This window comes from Mauremys mutica, unplaced genomic scaffold (assembly GCF_020497125.1).
Source record: "Mauremys mutica isolate MM-2020 ecotype Southern unplaced genomic scaffold, ASM2049712v1 Super-Scaffold_100303, whole genome shotgun sequence".
Lineage (NCBI taxonomy): Eukaryota > Metazoa > Chordata > Testudines > Geoemydidae > Mauremys > Mauremys mutica.
The window spans coordinates 306,407-313,084 of NW_025423309.1; the positions used below are offsets into that span (position 1 = coordinate 306,407).

Sequence of the window (6,678 nt, forward strand, 5' to 3'; positions counted from 1 at the left end):
CTCATTCCAGGACAGGAGGCCCTCGCCAAACCCAGGCCTGCCTCTTGCCTTCAGCCCAGGTAGCCAGAGGTGCCAGGGAGCTCCCTGGCAGGCCGCCGCTTCGCCTCAGCCACCTCTTGCCTCATGGCCTAGGCTCTTGGTGCTCTGCTGGTCACCGGCTCGATTGAAGGCCCAGAGGGAAAAGAAACAAGTGCACACGTAGCAGAGGATGGTTTTGATCCCTTGACCGCTGGGTTATGGGCCCAGCACGCTCCTGCTGCGCCACTCTGCTGGTTTTTTCACCCCTCTGCCACCCAACCGCCACTATCCAGATTACTGCCTTACGCGCTCTCGCGCTGGCAGGCAGAAGTGCAGGCTGCTAGGCCGCTGCCCTGGTCACAGGATTGTACAGTTTCTACAGGGTAAAAGGGATCTATTTGGGGTTTGGACCCCATTGGGAGCTGGGCAGCCGGTTTAAGGTCGGGTGGCGTAAGGAATACACAAACTGCAATAGCCCCGATTGGGGGTAAAGGGCTTCGGTGTGTGGAAGGGTGCAGGGTTAATTCGGTTTAACACTGCTAAATTTGGTATAAACGTGTGGTGTAGAGCAGGCCTAACAGGGATCTCTGGGGAACAGACGTCATTGCTTTAAGAGCGGATTGCTTAGTGTGTACATCTCTTCTGAAGCACGTCAGCACCTCCGGCTCTTGCAATGCCTCCTGCTTGTGCATAACTGTTCCGATGTGTCATTCCTACGTAGCCAGTTCCAGTTTGTTAGTCTCGCCTCTATGAGTACGAGCTATGGAAGAAATATCTGACTGGCTGAAGGGGTGTTCCTCTGTTAGTTAGAAGAAGTGATTGGTGAAATTTGGGAAGACGTTTATTTGTAACAGAAGCTAAAGAGGGCATTTAAAAAAGTTTCTTCATGTTAGGTGCCACAATGAGACATGGCATACAGTGTGCTGTTTGTCAGTCTCGCTGTCTCTGTGTTCATAGGGAGATTTGATGAATTAAATTACACACTGTAACCACTAAATATAGGTGCTTTAGACGTTAGACTATAGCCGTGGGAGGTTGCTTTAACACAAAGTGATTGGTCTTCCTAAGTAGGAGGGTGAGTTAAAGTGCTCTTTCCTGAATGTAAAGTGAGTAAGCAGTATTGCTTTGATGCAGTTGTTGTCTGTTATTGATGATTTTTCTTTTTTCCCTCTGGGGGGGGTAGAAGGGAAAGAACACAGACTGAGTGGTTAGTCTGTATAAACTACATTAAAAAAACATTTTTTTGAAGTTGGTGTTTAACTTTTGTTTCTGATGTGTATATAGAGAGAAGGGATGTAGTGATTGTAACTAATCTTATTGCTTCTGTATTGTGGGAGGATGTGGGTGTTTTTCAGCGAGTTTTCTAATAGCATGAGAGAAGAAAATGCAGTGTAAAAATACAACAGTTTTTATTTAAACAGTTGCTTAATTGAACCTCTAATTGCTTGAACTTCTAAGTCCACCTTTTTATGCGGTGTCCTCTCTTTTGTCCTCCCTCGTTCTAGTTTAAAGTTATAGGCTCATGGATATTAATTCTGCAAGTTCTCTCCACTTTCCACATTTTCTTCTTTTCTCCACCCTCTCCCCCATTTCGAGTAGCCCTTATTTCTACCCCTAATGCTCTGCCAGTTCGTTGGTATGCAACTTTCTCGGAGCCTCTCTGAGCCCTTAGTACAGGCTGTAGGGTGGAAGTGGGGGAGGAGAAAATGGGACCCACAGAACCCCTGGCAGGTAAGGGGACTGGGAGAGCTTGACTTGGGAAGGAGGGAGGAATGGGGGAGAAGAGGCAAATAGGGGTGCACACAGTCTCTACAGTGGGGGAGAGAATGGGGGCCCTGAAATGAAGCAAAGGGATAAGTGGAGGTACACAGAACCCCTAGTCCTATGGAGATTTGAAGAACCTGGCATGGGGAGTACACAAAGACCCCGGCATGGGGGAATAGAGGGAACACAGAGCCCCTGCCATGGGGAAGTGGGAATGGGGGTGTGAACAAAGCCTTTGGTGTGGGAAGAAGTGTGGGGAACTTGGTATGGGGAGAATAAGGGTGCAGAGATTCTCTGGTAAGATCTGAGATTGGGGGAATTTCAGGGAGTCCCTAAAAAGAGTGGGATGGGAGAGGACACATAGGGAGCTTGTGGGAGGGAACTGAGGGGTGCTAGGAGCCTCTGGGACAGGCAATAAACTCGACCTGTACAAACTACAAAGTGTGCTCCCCCCACTTCTGTGAAGAACGTGGCCATCTGCTGACAAAAAAGCTGTTTGCAAAAGGTACGATCCATTTTCTTTCGTGACCACTTGTTTTAAAAAACGAGTCATTACGACGTTAATCAGGGTAGCCGGGGACTGGCAGTAGGGAGGGTGTCTTTGCAGGAGAAATGGCCAGCGCTTAGCTAGAGACGTGCTTCCGAAAGGGATTGTTGGAGGACGATTTTTACAATGTTTTCTTCCAATCAGGCACCGAATAGGCGGGATTGCTTGAATGCAGCTGCTGTCTGGCGCTGATGCCCGCTGCTTCTTCCCGCTGGAGAAGCAGGAGGGAGACAGCATAGACTTGGGGGTGGGGGGGTTGTATTAAACCAATGAATGCAAAAGCTTTAAAATATGACTTTTTAAATTATGCTTTGGGAAGTTTATAATAGCTGGTTTTGTTTCTAAATCTATAGAATACTTAGTTTTTCTATGCGTTGTTGTGAGGGGTTTGCTCACTCAGCCTTTCTTTTTATTTGTTTGTGGTGAGGGATTTTGAAAACCAGTTTAGAAATCAGTGGGAATTGAGTGTCCAGATCACTTGTATGGCTTTGAAAATTCTCCTACAGGCAGCTTTAAGCCTTTGCCTTTTCCCACTTTTCAGGAGAAAGAGACTGTAGTTAAAAACCTTTTACACCTCTACAGATTTTTACCGAATACTCTCCAGGGAAGCAAACGTGTACAGTACGTGACTCCGATGGCAGCTTTCTCTAGCTTTCATTCAAGACTATTTGGCTAGGCTTACTAACAGTTATTGATATTTAGATTGCTATGAATTATGGGTGCTGTTGTTTCAAGGGGGAAAATCGTGGCGATATACTTGCAAAACTAGAGACTTACTGTCTCCTGGATACACCGTGCACGGCGTTGAGGAATTGTGCTGAGAGCAGCAATTGAACCAAATCCTGCTGCTCGGCCTCCACTTTGCAGCATTTAAATGGTTGAGGTCAGGGCCGCCCAGAGGATTCCGGGGGCCTGGGGTCTTCGGCGGCGGGGGGCCCCACTTTGGCGGTAAGTCGGCAACGGGGGGCCTTCCGTTCCGGGACCCGCCGCCAAAGTGCCCCAAAGACCCACGGCAGGGACCCCCCTCTGCCAAATTACTGCCGAAGCAGGACCCGCCGCCGAAGTGTAGCCCCCACCGCGGGTCTTCGGGGCACTTCGGTGGCGGGTCCCGGAACGGAAGGACCCCCCCCGCCACCGAATTACCGCCGAAGATCCGGCTGCACTCCAGCGGCGGGTCTCGCTTCAGCGGTAATTCGGTGGCGGGGGGTCCTTCTATCCCGGAGAGGAAGGACCCCCCATCAGCGAAGACCGGGAGTGAAGAAGCTCCGGGGGCCCGGGCCCTACGAGAGTTTTCTGGGGCCCCTGGAGCGAGTGAAGGACCCTGCTCCAGGGGCCCCGAAAAACTCTCGTGGGGGCCCCTGCGGGACCCGGAGCCTGGGGCAAATTGCCCCACTTGCCCCCCCCCCCACGCGGCCCTGGTTGAGGTTGCACTAGTAGGATGTAGGGGCACCGAGTTTCCACTATGCTGGGGGGCTGCCCCCCCCTCGGGCTCCTCCCAGGCCCCGCCCCTTCCCTTTCCCCAATGCCCCACTCCTGCGTCCAACTCCTCTCCCTCCCTCCCTGTCAGCGGCAGGAGGCGCTGGGGGAGCGAGAGGAGTGAAGGGGGCGGGGGCTGCTGCTGAGCACTAATGACCCATCTGGTTTCCCACCCCGGGATGCTCCAGTCTCAAGCAGCCAGAGGCGGCGCCTGCTCCCGGTCACGTGACACGCGAAGTCTCTAGTGCCGGGGAACCGGAGAGTACCAGCGGCAGCCCCGGGCGGGCAGAGCTCTGCCGGCAGGGCCGCCCAGAGGGGGGGGCAAGAGGGGCAATTTGCCCCAGGCCCTGTGCCCCGGAGGGGCCCCCGGCCGCACAAGACTGCCTGATACTCCCAGGGACGGCTCTAGCTTTTTGGCCGCCCCAAGCAGTCATGCGCGGGAGTCGCCCCGGAGCCGCGGGAGCAGCGGACCTCCCGCGGGCATGACTGCAGAGGGACCGCTGGTCCCGCGTGGCTCGGCTGGACCTCCTGCGGCTGCGGACGGCTCGCGGGTCCGGCGGCTCCGCTTGAGCTGCCGCAGTCATGCCTGCAGGAGGTCCAGCCGAGCCGCGGGACGAGCGCCCCCTCCGCAGTCATGCCTGCGGCAGGTCTGGTCATCCCGGGGCTCCGGTGGACCTCCCGCAGGCATGACTGCGGCAGGTCCGCCGGCCCAGCCTGCCGCCCCCCCCCGGCAGCAGGGGACGCCCCCTAGATTTTGCCGCCCTAGGCACCAGCTTGTTTTGCTGGTGCCTAGAGCCGCCCCTGGATACTCCCCAGCCCCGGCGCCTCAGTGGGCCGTCAGGAGGAGCGGCGCTGGACACTACAGCAGCGGCGTGAGCGCTGCCGCCTCCCGCTCAGCCAGAGCTGCGGGCTAAGGGGGCGGGGCTGAGAGCTCCGCTCCTGCCGGAGCCGCGCTGTCCAGGGGCCAGGCGCTGAAGAGATGGGACAGACAGGCACGGGGGTAACCCGGCCAGGAACATCGCTGGATAGCGCCGCAGCAGCGGCTTGGCTCCCGAGGGGCCGGAGCTCCGCCTCCTTCCGCTGAGTCAGAGCTGCGGCCGCGTGCTAAGGGGGCGGGGCTGTGATCTCCAGTCACGCCGTAGCCACGCTGCCACCGCGCTGTCGAGGGCAGCTGCTGGGCGCCGCGGTGGCTAAGGCTCTGAGAGTGGGGAGACCAGGAGAGGCAGGGGTAAGCCGCATGGTGGGGGTGGGGGCAACACATGGGGTACATTAGAGAGAGGAAACCAGGAGAGGTGGGGGTAAGCCACATGGGGGAGGCGGGGGGAACCCCCCCGCAGCATGAACCCCTCATCCTCAGCCCCAACCTTCATCCCTCTGCACCCTAATCCTCTGCCCCAGTCCTGAGCCTCCCCCCACAGCATGAAACCCTCATCCCCAGCCAGAACCCTCATCCCCTCACACCCTAATCCTCTGCTCCAGCCCTGAGCCCCCCCACATCATGAACTCCTCATCCTCAGCCCCACAGCCCTCACCCCACACCCCAAACCTCTGCCCTAGCCCTGAGCCCCCCTGCATCATGAACCCCTCATCCTCAGCCCCACAGCCCTCACCCTGCACTCCCTCCTATCCCCAAACTCCCTCCCCAGAAGGTGCACCCCCTCCCCCTTCCCACACACCCCTTCCCAACCCCAAACTCTGTCCCAAAGCCTGCACCCTTCACCCCCTCCTGCACACCCACCCCTGCCCCAGCCCCGAGCCTGCACCCAGCATCCAAACTCCATCCCAAAGCCTGCACGCTGCACCTCTCCTGCACCCTAATCCCCAGCCCAGGATCTGCACCCCAGACCTCCCCCGCCAAGCCCCCTCCCAGAGCCTTAGGCAGGTGGGGGCGGAGTTTGGGGGGACGGAGTTGGGGCGCGGGTTCTGGGCACCACCAACATTTTTACAAACTTGCCACCCATGCTCACAGAAACCCCCTGGAAGCTGCCACCGCCCCACCTGGTATGCTCAGAGACTACTTCTTCTATCCCTGCAGTCCCTGCCAGGACCCCAGTACCCTGTCTTGCTGAGACAGACCCCCCCGTCTGCTCCAACAAAGACCCAGGGTCTGCATTACTTGCCCCAAAGCTGCAGGTTTACCTGAAAGCTGCTAACAGAAGTGTTCCTGTTTTTAACTCTCAGATGCCCAACTCCCAATGGGGTCTAAACCCAAATAAATCCGTTTTACCCAGTATAAAGCTCATAAACTGGGTAAACTCATAAATTGTTCGCCCTCTATAACACTGATAGTGAGAGCTGCACAGTTGTTTGCTCCCCCAGGTATTAATACATACTCTGAGTTAATAAAGTAAAAAGTGATTTTATTAAATACAGAAAGTAGGATTTAAGTTGTTCCAAGTAGTAACAGCCAGAACAAAGTAAGTCACCAAGCCAAATAAAATGTGCAAAGTATGTCTAATCAAAGTGAATAAAGATAAGATCCTCACCAGTTCCAGAATGCTCCTTTTTACAGACTAATCTCCTTTTATCCTGGGTCCAGCAGTCACTCGCACCCCCTGTAGTTACTGTCCTTTGCTCCAGTTCCTGTCAAGTATCCTTGGGGGTAGGGAGGCTCTCTCTTTAGTCAGCTGAAGACCACCATGGAGGGGTCTCCCAGGGGTTTAAATAGACATTTTCTTCTAGGTGGACTGGAGACCTCCTCCTCACTCCTATGCACTCACAGTCCAGCTCCAAGATGGAGTTTAGGAGTTACCTGGGCAAGTGACATGGTAATGCATGACTCACAGTTTCTTACCAGGTAGCAGCCATGGGTCCTCAAGTAGACTTCTTATCTGGATTGGAGCATTCCAAGATCCAGTGTCCTTTAAGTGTCT

At 55.2% G+C, this 6,678-nt stretch overlaps 1 pseudogene; it reads left to right on the forward strand.

Annotated features, from left to right (window-relative positions):
- Positions 1-1,040: 1,040 nt before the first annotated feature.
- On the forward strand, positions 1,041-1,227 carry LOC123360786 (annotated as a pseudogene).
- Positions 1,228-6,678: the final 5,451 nt, after the last annotated feature.